This window comes from Cnephaeus nilssonii, assembly GCF_951640355.1.
Source record: "Cnephaeus nilssonii genome assembly, chromosome: 24".
NCBI lineage: Eukaryota > Metazoa > Chordata > Mammalia > Chiroptera > Vespertilionidae > Cnephaeus > Cnephaeus nilssonii.
In genome coordinates, this window is record NC_137095.1 from 14,748,601 (window position 1) to 14,763,003 (window position 14,403).

The 14,403-nt window shown below is 55.1% G+C and overlaps 1 long non-coding RNA gene across 11 annotated transcripts in view; it reads right to left on the minus strand.

Annotated features, from left to right (window-relative positions):
- Positions 1-1,076: 1,076 nt before the first annotated feature.
- The window catches only part of LOC307094979, a 175,297-nt gene continuing 161,970 nt past the window's right edge, over positions 1,077-14,403 (minus strand). Inside the window, exons 1-7 of one of the 11 annotated variants that reach the window (XR_013813155.1) lie at positions 9,061-9,234; positions 7,794-7,915; positions 7,173-7,323; positions 6,882-7,065; positions 6,304-6,791; positions 5,694-5,796; positions 1,077-4,493 (exon numbers count right to left, since the gene is read on the minus strand). This is a non-coding gene — a long non-coding RNA (uncharacterized lncRNA). Of the gene's footprint in view, positions 4,494-5,693; positions 5,797-6,303; positions 7,066-7,172; positions 7,324-7,692; positions 7,916-9,060; positions 9,235-14,403 lie in introns of those variants that run through there. The other 10 variants (XR_013813159.1, XR_013813160.1, XR_013813161.1 and 7 more) reach the window with 10 other exon arrangements.

Here is a 14,403-nt window from a genome sequence, read left to right on the forward strand (position 1 = left end):
CGTCCCGGTCCACTCACACCGGGTGTTGACGTTGGTGGGGAAGCCGCCCGGCCCGCTCCCGCCGCCCGCGTCCCCTTCTGGGCGAAGAAAGGCCCGCCGATCGCCGTGCCTCTCCTCCCGGCCGCAGTCCAGGCCTCTGGGGGCGGGACGATCCCAGCGATGGCCCCGACACGCCCGGGGTCACCGTCACAGACGGTCCCCGGCATGACCGCCCGCCTCCTGCCCGCCGTGACCTGCACCCACTGCCCGAGACTCCCCTCTCCGACCCTATTTGACATGGGACTTCGAGTGTGTCTGTGTGTTTTTCCCAGAAGGTTTGGAAGGGAACACACCTAGCTGTCCCAACAGCTAGCTGACGATCAGTAATGTGATTTTTAAAGAGAGAGCCCATAGGCCCCCGTGATGCCAAGCCCAGTTCTAGTGCCTGACCTAAACTGCCCATGGAACCTCTCCCAGGAACACGGTCAGCCAGGCTGGAAAGTTCTGACCGGGCGCCAGGAAGGTCATGGTCACAGTCCCTTGGCATCCCCGCTCAGGAAGAAGATGCAATGTGATAAAACCCTCTCCATTCCCTTCCTCCAAAGAGGCTCTCATCTAAAACAAACCAAAAAAAAAGTAAAAAAAACAAAAATCCCTTATTCCCCCTCCCCCCATTTTATGTTTATTTGAGGCAAACTAACATACGGGGGAGCAAGATCTCACATGCCCCCCTGTCCTTGTTCTTTTCTTCTTCCTTGGTAATCCGCACCAACTATATTTTCCCATTGATTTTTAGAGACAGAGGAAGGGATTGGTTGCCTCCCACACCTGCCAAAAGGGGGCCGGGCCTAGCCTGCAACCCAGGTACTTGCCTTACACCGATTCGAACCCGGGACCCTTCAGTCCAGAGGCCAACGCCCTACGGACTGAGCAACACCGGCCTGGGCTCCTTTCCCTTTTTCAACAGCTCCTTTGCCCCCACCTTTCTTCCTCTAAAAACTTCCATTTTCTACAACCCTTCTGAGTGCCCTTCCAGTTGCTGCATTCGATGCTGCCCAATTCATGACTCCCCCAATAAAGACCATGACATCTTTTTAAATAAATAAATATTTTTTATTGTTTTTTTTACAGAGAGGAAAGGAGACAGATAGAAAGAAAAACATCCATGATGAGAATCACTGATCAGCTGCCTCCTGCACCCCCACACCAGGGATGGAGCTTCGAACCAGGAATCGGACCTGTGACCTCCCGGTCAAAGCTCAACCGCTGAGCCTCACTGGCCGGGCAGCACCCAGGTGTCATTGCTGTGCCCAGGAAAGAGTCCTTGGCTGTGGGCTGTTAACTCCGATTTGATCTGAAGATTCGGTAAACGTGGGGGTTCCCAGGCAGGGCCCGGGGTTCCCATTGGGGTGCGCCGGAGGGATGAGGCCGGCGGGTGTAGTTCGAGGGACGGTCGGGCGGCACGTACCTCTGGCAGGCTCTGGGGCCGGCCGGGCATTGCCTCGGGATAGTAGCCCTCGCCACAGGCGGGCACACACGTCCAGTCCCGGAAGTGCAGGTTGCTGGCGCAGTGGATGCATTCCTCCCTGCTGGGGCCTGTGGGAGGGGTGGCGGGGAGGAGCCACATCAGGGACAGCCCCCACCTCCCACCCAGGCCCGCTGCAGCCTGAGAGCCGGGGTCCTGGCCCAGCGACCCAAGGCCAAGACCCAGCCAGGTTCCCAGGTGCCCACCGAGTGCCCTCCCCATCCTCACCCACTAGGGGGCAGCACACACCCGTTTCACAGATGGACACATGGAGGCCTGAGCCAAGCTCTCCCCACACCCTGGCAAGGTCATGGCCTCCCCCAAACCCCTAGAAAGAAAAAAAAAAATGAAAAAAAAGAAACAAAGAAAAAAATACCCTATCTAATAATAGAGTAACATGCAAATTGACCGCACCTTCGCTATGCCTAAGCCACGCCCACCAACCAATCAGGGCGAATATGCAAATTAACTCATCAAAGATGGTGGTTAATTTGCATATCAAAACAGCGTAGAAAGAAGGGAAGCTGAGAAGAATCAAGCAGGCAGGGCAGCGGAGAAGGGAGGCAAGCCGGTGCTGCCTGACTTAGCCCGAACGGTCCAGGCCGCCATGGACCCGGTAGGCCTGGTGGGCAGCACCTGATGTCACCCACAAGGTCCAGGCCATGATAGTGACTGGCCAGACTCGGCAGGCAGCACCTAACGCTGTCCGCGGGGTCCAGGCAGTAATCAGGACCGGGCAGGCCCAGCGGACAGCACCTGACATTACCCGTGGGACCGGGAAGCCATTGGGACTAAGCATGGCAGCTGTCCGCGGGGTCCAGGGGGCGATCCGGTAGGGCAGGCGGCATGGACAGCGCCTGATGTTACCCGTGGGGTCCAGGCAGCAATCGGGACTGGGCTGGCCCGGCAGATGGCGCCTGACGTCGCCCGCAGAGTCCAGTCTTCAATCGGGACCGGGCAGTTTCAGCAGGCAGCGCCTGACACTGCTCGCAGGGTCCAGCGGGAGATCAGGACCTGGCAAGTGGCATGGACAGCGCCTGACGCTGCCCGTGGGGTCCAGGGTGCAATTGGGACCAGGCAGGCAGCATGGACAGCACCTGACGCTGCCCGCGGGGTCCAGGGGGACAGGGCAGGCGGCATGGACAGCGGCTGATACTACCCACAGGGTCCAGGAGGCGATTGGGACCGGGCAGGTGGCATGGACACCGCCTGACGCTGCCCGCGGGGTTCCCGCAGCGATCGGGACCTGTGGGTTCCAGGGGACTATCGGGACCTGGCAGGCGGCATGGATAGCGCCTGACATCACCCACAGGGTGCAGGCAGTGATCGGGACTAGGGAGTTCTAGCAGGCAGCGCCTGATGCTGTCTGTGGGATCCAGGGAGCTATCGGGACCAGGCAGGCGGCATGGACAGCGCCTGATGTCACCCGCGGGGTCCAGGGTGCAATAAGGACTGGGCAGGTAGCGTGGTCAGTGCCTGACTTTGCCTGCGGGCTCCGTAGGCGGGGGTGGCCAGGGTCTCCGGAATCACTGTCTGCCCCGGGCCACCTGAGGACAGCGGTGGAGCAGGCCAGGGTTGAACATTTTAATGAAAATGCGATGCCTGTGCCCTGCCCCACCGCGCCTTGTCTCTGGAGAGGAGAGGGAAGTGGGCAGTTAAGAGGCACCGGGGTTCTGAAGTGGCTAGGAACAACCTGCAGGCGAGCTACCAGGAAGAGGTCCTGAACCATGAGGATGCAGAGGGCTGGCTGATGGCGGTGAGCAAAGATGCAGATGAGGCGGCTCTTGCCAGCACTGAGCTGGAAAAGTGCATCGAAAGCCTGATGGACAAAATCGCCTTTCTGAAGAAGGTGCATGTCCAAGTATGCTCAGATCTCCGTGGAAATGGACGTGTTCTCCAAGTCCGACCTCTCCACTATGCTCAAGGACCATCCGCACCCAGTATGAGAAGCTGGCTGCCAAGAACATGCAGAATGCCGAAGAATGATACAAGAGCAGCTTCACCATGCTGACAGAGAGCACTGCCAAGAGCACCTACGTGGTGCGGGCCAGCGACTGCTCAAGGCCAAGACCCTGGAGATTGAAGCAAGCTGGGGCATGAATAAAGCGCTGGGAAAGCAGCTGCAAGAGCTGGAGGATAAGCAGAACTCTGACGTTAGTGCTCTGCAGGACACAATCAACAAATTAGAAAATGAGAGGAGAACCACAAAGAGTGAAATGGCAGGATACTTAAAAGAATACCAGGACCTCCTCAATGTGAAGATAGTTTTCGATATTGACATTGCAGCTTACAGGAAACTCTTGGAAGGTGAGGAGACCGGCTCAGTTTCACCAGCGTGGGAAGCATAGCCAGCAGCTACTACCAGAGTTCCCAGGTCTTTGGTGATCTGCCTACGGTGGTTTACAGACTAGCTCCTACTTGATGTCTGCTCACTCCTTCCCTTCTTAATACACCAGCCACGTCCAGGAGGAGCAGATCGAGGTGAAGGAGACCATTGAGGCTGCAAAAGCCGAGGAAGCTAAGGATGAACCCCCCTCTTAAGGAGAAGCTGAAGAGGAGGAGAAGGAGAAAGAGAAGGAAGAGGAAAGAGAGGAAGAGGAAGAAGGTGCCAAGGAAGAATTTGAGGATGCAAAGGAGGAAGAAGGAGGTGAAGGTGAAGGAGAAGATGCCCAAGAAGCTGAGGACGAGAAGAAAGATGAAGGTGCTGGGGAGGAGCAAGCAACCAAGGAAAGATTGAACCCTCCTTTCCTTAATTATTTCAGGAATAATCCTCCCAAAACCAGGTCAACCCCGCCACCAACCAAGCAGTTGAGTTCCCGATACTATATGAATTAAGAAGTCAATATATATAACATTCTGAGGTGACTCAGGTTGGACATTAAATGTTGTGCTATGACTTTTCTCCTCATGCAGAGTATCTGTTTGCTTGCAGAGTGGCTTCCTGGCTTGCTGCCAGCCTGTGCATGGTCCACGCTTATGAGTTCAGGATCTATGACAATGTGAATAATTCAGATGTTTACAATAAAAACACATGAATACAGGAATTCACTAATGTTAATGTTAAATTTCATGGAAAAAACAATCCTTTGAATCTTTGGTGGTTAGAAATTAAAGACCTCAAATCATGTGCAATAAACAGTAAATAAAGTTACACTGAATGACAAAAAAAATACATTAGGGGCCAGGAAACGTCAAAAGAACTGGGGAAGCATTCCCAGATCAGGAAAGGAAGTCACAGGGTGTATATTATTGCTACGAATACAGTATTTCCTACTACTTACAACATATACAATGTAATGTATTAGATGCCTTCCTATTGGATGAAGTATGTATTCTCATAGAGTAATACTGGTAGATATGTTATAGTTATGGCAGTATGTCATATCCTATCTATATTAATAAAAGGGTAATATGCTAATTAGACCATGAGACCTTCAAGATGTCCTTCTGGACAAAGCCATGGTGGCGGGGCTGAGGTAGAAGCGGTTATGGGTGATCAGACCAGGAGGGGAGGGCAGTTGGAGGTGAGCAGGCTGGCGGGGGTGTGTAGTTGGGGGCAAGCAGGCCACAGGCAGACTGGTTAAGGGAGATCAAGCAGGCAGGCATGTGAGTGGTTAGGAGCCAGTAGTCCCACATTGTGAGGGGTTTGTCCAACTGCAGATTTAGGCCCGATCCCACAGGGGTCCCAGATTGGAGAGAATGCAGGCCAGGCTGAGGGACCACCCCCTCCCCGTGCACGAATTTCGTGCACCGGGCCACTAGTATATTAAGAAAAAGGAAATAAAAAAGAAACAGAAGTTCATGGGCCCTGTTTACAAATGCTTCCTTTCCCAGCAGGCCCTGCTCCTGAGAGAGCCTCCCCATGTGGCTCCACCCACTGAAGTGGGGCTGGATCGGAATGGAACCCGGACCTCCTGGTTCATAGGGTGACGCTCTAACCACTGACCAACACCAGCCGGGCCCCAGAACCTTTGCATTTTCCCCAATTCACCCTTCAGCTTATAAACAGAACTCCCCCCATCCCCCCAATATTGGTATTTGATGCCACAAACCTCACAACCTCACGGCCACCCAGGAGGTCCTAAGGCTTCCTCAGGTCCAAGAGAAGGGAGCCACCCACCCCCTGGATAACCCGGGATCCAGGACTGTGGGCCCCACAACCTCGACGCCTGTTCGGCGATGCACTCACCCACGCAGGTCCTGCAGGTGGGGTGGCACTGCCCGCATCGGATCAGCTCCGAGTCAAGTAGGTGCCCGGCTCACAGTCGGAAATGCAGCTGCTGCGCGCAAGGCTTTTGTTGGGGAAAAACGGCAGTTAAAAAACCATTACGTATTTGTTGATTTCAGAGAGGAAGAGAAACATCAATAAGGAGAATCAGGGATTGGCTTCCTCCTGCACACCCCTACAGGATGGAGATGGAATCTGAAACCCAGGCATGTGCCCGGACCAGGAAAGAAGTGGGACCTCTTGGTTCATAGGCGACGCTCTAACCACTGAACCACACCGGCCAGAGCTGCAACCTTTTTTTTTTTTTTATTCTGCCCTCCCCTCCCCGCCTCCATGCCTGTCTCCAAGACCTGAAACGACAGCCACCCTCAGTCAGTCAGTGTGGTGGCCGTGGAGCTGCTGTCGTACTGGAATGGAACCGGTCAGCCACAGCAGGGCCACAGGTCACGAACAGTGCTGGGCAGGACTGTGTGTAAAAGGTGCCCTTCCCTCTCTACAGCGGCTAAAGCTAAATTAGACGATTTGTGAGTTTTTAAGAAAAAGTAATATAGATATTTAAAATTTTTTAAACCTTTTCCAATTGAAGGTTCCATTCAGCATTCCTTTGTCCTCACTGGCTGTTTCGGTCGAGGCCGGGCAGGGAGTTGTTGTAAGGGACTCACTGTCACCGGGTCATCTCCTACCTCAGGTAGGTCAGCGACTTGAGCAACACCAGCGGGTCCAGGTCACCCTGTGAGAGGAGAGCAGACCCCCTGCTGAGACGCTTCGCTCCCCGGCTGCCTCGCAGCGAGGACCCCCTGGTCCTGTCCTTCCCGCTCCGGCACCTGATCGGCTTCTAGGGAACAAGCGGACCAATACTCTTGAGCTTCTGCACCTTCCCACCTTGGCCATAACAGCTTCTCTACCCCCAGTGGCGCTGCCTTTAAAAAGCGCAGTAAACACATAGCGAGTTGGTGTGTGGGGCTGCAATGGCTCAGGCCCTGTAGTGTCTAGGCGGGTAGAGGTGACACTGGTCACCTTTAAACATGGACAAATGTGAAGACAACTGTGCAGCAGGCGCTGTGAAAAGAAACCAAAAAATATTTCTGGATGTTCAGTCGGGCATTCCTCTTGCCCTCGGATGGTCTAATGAAAAATGACAACAGTTACCCGGCCAGCGTGGCTCAATAGTTGAGAGTCAACTCAGGAACCAGGAGGTCAGTTTCATTCCCGGTCAGGGCTCATGCCAGCGTTGTGGGCTCGATGCCCAGTGTGGAGTGTGCAGCCAATCAATGATTCTCTCCATTGTTGATGCTTGTATCTCTCTCTCTCTCCCCCTGCCTCTTTGAAATCACTGAAAACCAGAACAATGTCTCCTTTAAAGAGGAGACGTGCAGGTGGAACCGGCAGCGGGCACAGCGTTTACACCGGGAAACAGATCGCTGCCCGGCAGACACTCACCATATCCTGTTGTTGTTCACCAGGAGGGTCGGTCTTCAGTCTCCTCAGCGAGGGAAGCCGTCCAGTTTCCGCATCTCATTGTCAGAAAAATCAATGGCATCCAACTGGTCTAAGATCACACCCAGTTTCTCGATGACAGGCATTTTATATCCTGTGACATAGAGGAAAAGCCCACCGATATTAATGAAATTACAAGGTACTAAAGTACATGACCAGAATTTCCTGATCATTTGGTTCAAAAAGCTAGCATTCATTCAGAAAGTGTTGACCTAGGCGAGCCCAGTGTAGCTCAGTGGTTGGCGCCAGCCCATGACCCAGTAGGTCTCAGGGTCGGATTCCGGGTCAGGGCACATGCCCGGGTTGTGGGCTCATCCCCAGTAGGGGGCCTGCAGGAGGCAGCCAGTCCATGATCCTCTCATCATGGATGTTTCTCTCTCTCCTTGACCCCCACCCTATCTAAAAACCCATGGGAAAAAGATCCCTGAGGAAGGATTAGCAAAGTGATAAAGGAGAGAAGGACCTGGGGCTTTGTCAGCAAGGAGTCTAAGCCCAAAGCAGAGCCAGCAGCAGACCCTGCGGACCCCGTGGGGGCGAATCCCGGCACAGACTGTACCATCTCACCCCCAAGGCAGTGGCTCTTCCCGTTCTTCATAAGTCACCTTCTGATCGGCTGAACAGACAGCTGCTCGTCCCTCCGACTTCTTTGTTGTTGCTGATCCTCACGCAGGAAACTTCTCCATTGACTTTTAGAGAGAGTGGGAGGGAGGGGGAGAGGAGAGAGAGACGTCTATGTGAGAAACTCTTGGACTGGTTGCCTCCTTCACACGCCCCAACCGGGTCCGGACTGAGCCTGCAACCCAGGTTCCTGCCCTTGACCTCGAATAAACCCGTGGCCCTTCAGTCCATGGGCAGCCGCGCTAACCACTGAGCCAACCCGGCCAGGGCCAGAGCACTTTCCTTTTTGTGAAGTTCAGTTCCGGAGGAGGCATTTCAAGGCTGACTGACCAGGGAGCTCGCCCTCTCTCGGCTCTGACATGGGCGGGGGTGGAGGATGCTTTTTTGGGTGCAGCCACAGCTTGGAGGTGCACGTCAGCCTTTAGCTGAGGAAGAAACAGCCCCGGAACCGGACAGTTCGGAGTCCTCACTGCCACGCGGCGCTGTTTCCAGCAAAGACCGGCCCCTGATGGGGCGTCTGGGTGACGGGGGACCGGGGCCCCTGAAGCTGCCGAGGAGGCGCCGGGAAACCATCGCTTCCCTCCCGGACTTCGCCTCCCCCCTGACCCCCACGACTGATCAGAAAAGAGCAACTCGGCCGCGGCCGCTGTGGCCGGAGCGCCCGAGGGTCTCGGGCTCGATTCCCATCAAAGGCACGTACCTGGGCTGTAGGTTCGATCCCGGACCCGGTCGGGGCGTGTGCGGGAGGCAACCAGTCCAAGTGTCTCTCCCTCCCTCCCTCCCTCCCCCTCTCTCCAAAGAAAAGAGAAGAGAAGAGAAGAGAAGAGAAGAGAAGAGAAGAGAAGAGAAGAGAAGAGAAGAGAAGAGAAGAGAAGAGAAGAGAAGAGAAGGCACGCGCCCCGTCCACACTCTGACGCCGTCACCTGAACGCGTTTCCTGAGAACCAGCCGCTCCCTCGGCGCTGGGAGGACCGCCCCCAAGTTCAGGCTCGGCGCTCGGGCGGATCAGAACGAGAAACGGTCCCGCGAGGCCGAACCGAACGCGGGCCCACGGGTCCGGGTCGGGAAGCGGTCCCAGTCCCGTCCCCGAGCCGGCCGGGAAGGGAGCCTGCGGGATGGTCCCTCCGCCCCGCCAGCCAGACTCGGGCCGGGACGGCCTGGCGCAGCCCGCCCACTGTGGGGCCCCCGGGGCGGGCCGCCCTCCCCGCACTCACCCCGCAGGCCCAGCTCGCGGTCCCGCACGGCATTGTGTGCTGCCCCGCCGCCTCCATCCTCCCGGCCCAAGGCACCCGCCTTACAGACCGCTGGGCGGGCGAAAAACACACGTCCCAGCGTGCCTCACGACAACGCAGGACGCAACTACCTGCTGGACAATAGTCGAATCGGACGCACTTCCCGGCATTCCAGAAATCACCGCTAGACACGATTCCCATCGTGCAACACGCCACTTCGACACCCTTCCCGGAGTGCACAGCGCCCAGGACAACATCCATTGCCTGGTACACTTCCCAGCATGCATTGTGCTCCCAGGCGTCCTCCTCAATTGAGCAGGCACACTTACACACAAGCCTCTTGGCTTCCAGGCTGGAACAATGGGACAGCTAGACTCCCATACTCTTGCGGTTCGGAGGTCCTGGGGGCCTTGGCTACGTCCCCGGTTCTGGATTCTTTCCGGGGGGCGTCTCTGGAGCCTAGGGGGTCCCTGATTCCGGACATTTGTACCCGCTGGTTCAGCAGAGTGTTAAGCACTCGAGTCTGTAAAAGGTTCGAGGACGAGGACTGGCGAGAGATGATGACTCAATGCAGAGTGCGCCTCTCACGGGAAGGGGGTGTAAGCCGGGGAGGGGGTTGTCTCTGGCCACCTGCGAAGGGCATTCCTGGGACAAAGGGCGACATTTGCATCCCGCCCGAGGACTGGGCGGCACAGACGCATCAGCGTGAACTTCCCGATTCTGATGGCTGTGCAGGAGGACGCCCTGGTTTATAGGAAATTGCCCCTGAAGTATGTGGGAGAAAAAAAATTAAAATATTTGGAGGCGTCTCAGGGTATCTCACGTGTGATTTCAGATTGCCCATGAATAGAGGTCTCTGTGCTCTACTTGTCATTTTTCTTTAGCTCTGCTTTGGGATGGCTTTAAAAAGTTTCAAAGACAACGCAATTCCAGATGTGTCCACAAGACGGCGCCCTAAGCGCCCAAAACTGGTTTTTTCCCAGGTATCGCGGTTAATAATGCGCATTTTTTACCCCTCCATGGAGTTACTAGTAATAAACTCAAACTTCCCGCAAATGCCCTTTTTTGGGGCACTAAACTCGACATTTTTAGGCGTAAAAATAACTACAATGTGAACGCCTTCAGAAAATTTGACATGAAGTTTTGGAACTTGTCGTCAATACAACCAAATAGTACACATATCAAATCACAGATATGTCAACATATGAGTACTTGCCATGTCGCTAGGTGGCCTTTCAAAATGGTTATGTGTTTTTGTTTTTTCTTTAAAAATCCGTTATTGATCTCAGAGGGGAAGGGAGAGAAATACCAATGATGAGAGAAACGTCAATCGGCTGCCCCCTGCACGCCCCACTCTGGGCATGGAGCCCACAAGCCGGCATGTGCCGCGACCGGGAATGGAACCGCACGACCCCCCGGTTCCTAGGTCGAAGCTCGACCACTGAGCCACACCGGCCGGAGGGCGTGGGTGGTTTGAATGGTCTCCTCTGCAGCCAAAGCTCCAAAGAACAGAGACAAAAGGAACGTTTGCTTGAAAGTCAGAGGCTCCGGGGCCTGCGGGGCGGGGGACTGGAACCCTCGCCCTGAGCCTGTGAACCAGCAGCCACGGTCAGGCGGCCCCAGGACAGGGTCCTCCTGAGACCCTAGTTCCTCTGCCGCCTGAAGTGCCTCCTCCCAGGCCTCCGGCCCCTGCCCCGCACCTGACAGGCCGGCCCCACCCGCAGCCCTGCAAACTGGCACAGCCGCCACTTTTTTTTCTCTCTAAAAGAAAATAACACGTTTTTATTGATTTCAGGGAGGGGGATACACACCCACGGTGAGAGTCGGCTGCCTCCTGCACCTCCACACCGGGGATGGAGCCCCCAGCCCGGGCATCGAACCAGGAATCAGACCCGAGACCTCCTGATTCACAGGTCGAAGCTCAACCACTGGGCCTCACTGGCCGGGCGCACCCACGTGTAATCGCTGCGCCCGGGGAAGAAAGACTCCTTGGCTGTGGGCTGTTAACTCTGTTAACTTGGTTAAGAGCACATTAACTCAGGGTTAACACCGCATTTGCTCTGAGGGAGTCCTGGGTTTGATCCACCCCTGCGGAGGGGGTCACCCCAGCTCCCGAACACTTGCGGTTGGAGGTCCTGGGGGCCTTGGCTACGTCCCCGGTTCTGGATTCTTTCCGGGGGGCGTCTCTGGAGCCTAGGGGGTCCCTGATTCCGGACATTTGTACCCGCTGGTTCAGCAGAGTGTTAAGCACTCGAGTCTGTAAAAGGTTCGAGGACGAGGACTGGCGAGAGATGATGACTCAATGCAGAGTGCGCCTCTCACGGGAAGGGGGTGTAAGCCGGGGAGGGGGTTGTCTCTGGCCACCTGCGAAGGGCATTCCTGGGACAAAGGGCGACATTTGCATCCCGCCCGAGGACTGGGCGGCACAGACGCATCAGCGTGAACTTCCCGATTCTGATGGCTGTGCAGGAGGACGCCCTGGTTTATAGGAAATTGCCCCTGAAGTATGTGGGAGAAAAAAAATTAAAATATTTGGAGGCGTCTCAGGGTATCTCACGTGTGATTTCAGATTGCCCATGAATAGAGGTCTCTGTGCTCTACTTGTCATTTTTCTTTAGCTCTGCTTTGGGATGGCTTTAAAAAGTTTCAAAGACAACGCAATTCCAGATGTGTCCACAAGACGGCGCCCTAAGCGCCCAAAACTGGTTTTTTCCCAGGTATCGCGGTTAATAATGCGCATTTTTTACCCCTCCATGGAGTTACTAGTAATAAACTCAAACTTCCCGCAAATGCCCTTTTTTGGGGCACTAAACTCGACATTTTTAGGCGTAAAAATAACTACAATGTGAACGCCTTCAGAAAATTTGACATGAAGTTTTGGAACTTGTCGTCAATACAACCAAATAGTACACATATCAAATCACAGATATGTCAACATATGAGTACTTGCCATGTCGCTAGGTGGCCTTTCAAAATGGTTATGTGTTTTTGTTTTTTCTTTAAAAATCCGTTATTGATCTCAGAGGGGAAGGGAGAGAAATACCAATGATGAGAGAAACGTCAATCGGCTGCCCCCTGCACGCCCCACTCTGGGCATGGAGCCCACAAGCCGGCATGTGCCGCGACCGGGAATGGAACCGCACGACCCCCCGGTTCCTAGGTCGAAGCTCGACCACTGAGCCACACCGGCCGGAGGGCGTGGGTGGTTTGAATGGTCTCCTCTGCAGCCAAAGCTCCAAAGAACAGAGACAAAAGGAACGTTTGCTTGAAAGTCAGAGGCTCCGGGGCCTGCGGGGCGGGGGACTGGAACCCTCGCCCTGAGCCTGTGAACCAGCAGCCACGGTCAGGCGGCCCCAGGACAGGGTCCTCCTGAGACCCTAGTTCCTCTGCCGCCTGAAGTGCCTCCTCCCAGGCCTCCGGCCCCTGCCCCGCACCTGACAGGCCGGCCCCACCCGCAGCCCTGCAAACTGGCACAGCCGCCACTTTTTTTTCTCTCTAAAAGAAAATAACACGTTTTTATTGATTTCAGGGAGGGGGATACACACCCACGGTGAGAGTCGGCTGCCTCCTGCACCTCCACACCGGGGATGGAGCCCCCAGCCCGGGCATCGAACCAGGAATCAGACCCGAGACCTCCTGATTCACAGGTCGAAGCTCAACCACTGGGCCTCACTGGCCGGGCGCACCCACGTGTAATCGCTGCGCCCGGGGAAGAAAGACTCCTTGGCTGTGGGCTCTTAACTCTGTTAACTTGGTTAAGAGCACATTAACTCAGGGTTAACACCGCATTTGCTCTGAGGGAGTCCTGGGTTTGATCCACCCCTGCGGAGGGGGTCACCCCAGCTCCCGAACACTTGCGGTTCGGAGGTCCTGGGGGCCTTGGCTACGTCCCCGGTTCTGGATTCTTTCCGGGGGGCGTCTCTGGAGCCTAGGGGGTCCCTGATTCCGGACATTTGTACCCGCTGGTTCAGCAGAGTGTTAAGCACTCGAGTCTGTAAAAGGTTCGAGGACGAGGACTGGCGAGAGATGATGACTCAATGCAGAGTGCGCCTCTCACGGGAAGGGGGTGTAAGCCGGGGAGGGGGGTGTCTCTGGCCACCTGCGAAGGGCATTCCTGGGACAAAGGGCGACATTTGCATCCCGCCCGAGGACTGGGCGGCACAGACGCATCAGCGTGAACTTCCCGATTCTGATGGCTGTGCAGGAGGACGCCCTGGTTTATAGGAAATTGCCCCTGAAGTATGTGGGAGAAAAAAAATTAAAATATTTGGAGGCGTCTCAGGGTATCTCACGTGTGATTTCAGATTGCCCATGAATAGAGGTCTCTGTGCTCTACTTGTCATTTTTCTTTAGCTCTGCTTTGGGATGGCTTTAAAAAGTTTCAAAGACAACGCAATTCCAGATGTGTCCACAAGACGGCGCCCTAAGCGCCCAAAACTGGTTTTTTCCCAGGTATCGCGGTTAATAATGCGCATTTTTTACCCCTCCATGGAGTTACTAGTAATAAACTCAAACTTCCCGCAAATGCCCTTTTTTGGGGCACTAAACTCGACATTTTTAGGCGTAAAAATAACTACAATGTGAACGCCTTCAGAAAATTTGACATGAAGTTTTGGAACTTGTCGTCAATACAACCAAATAGTACACATATCAAATCACAGATATGTCAACATATGAGTACTTGCCATGTCGCTAGGTGGCCTTTCAAAATGGTTATGTGTTTTTGTTTTTTCTTTAAAAATCCGTTATTGATCTCAGAGGGGAAGGGAGAGAAATACCAATGATGAGAGAAACGTCAATCGGCTGCCCCCTGCACGCCCCACTCTGGGCATGGAGCCCACAAGCCGGCATGTGCCGCGACCGGGAATGGAACCGCACGACCCCCCGGTTCCTAGGTCGAAGCTCGACCACTGAGCCACACCGGCCGGAGGGCGTGGGTGGTTTGAATGGTCTCCTCTGCAGCCAAAGCTCCAAAGAACAGAGACAAAAGGAACGTTTGCTTGAAAGTCAGAGGCTCCGGGGCCTGCGGGGCGGGGGACTGGAACCCTCGCCCTGAGCCTGTGAACCAGCAGCCACGGTCAGGCGGCCCCAGGACAGGGTCCTCCTGAGACCCTAGTTCCTCTGCCGCCTGAAGTGCCTCCTCCCAGGCCTCCGGCCCCTGCCCCGCACCTGACAGGCCGGCCCCACCCGCAGCCCTGCAAACTGGCACAGCCGCCACTTTTTTTTCTCTCTAAAAGAAAATAACACGTTTTTATTGATTTCAGGGAGGGGGATACACACCCACGGTGAGAGTCGGCTGCCTCCTGCACCTCCACACCGGGGATG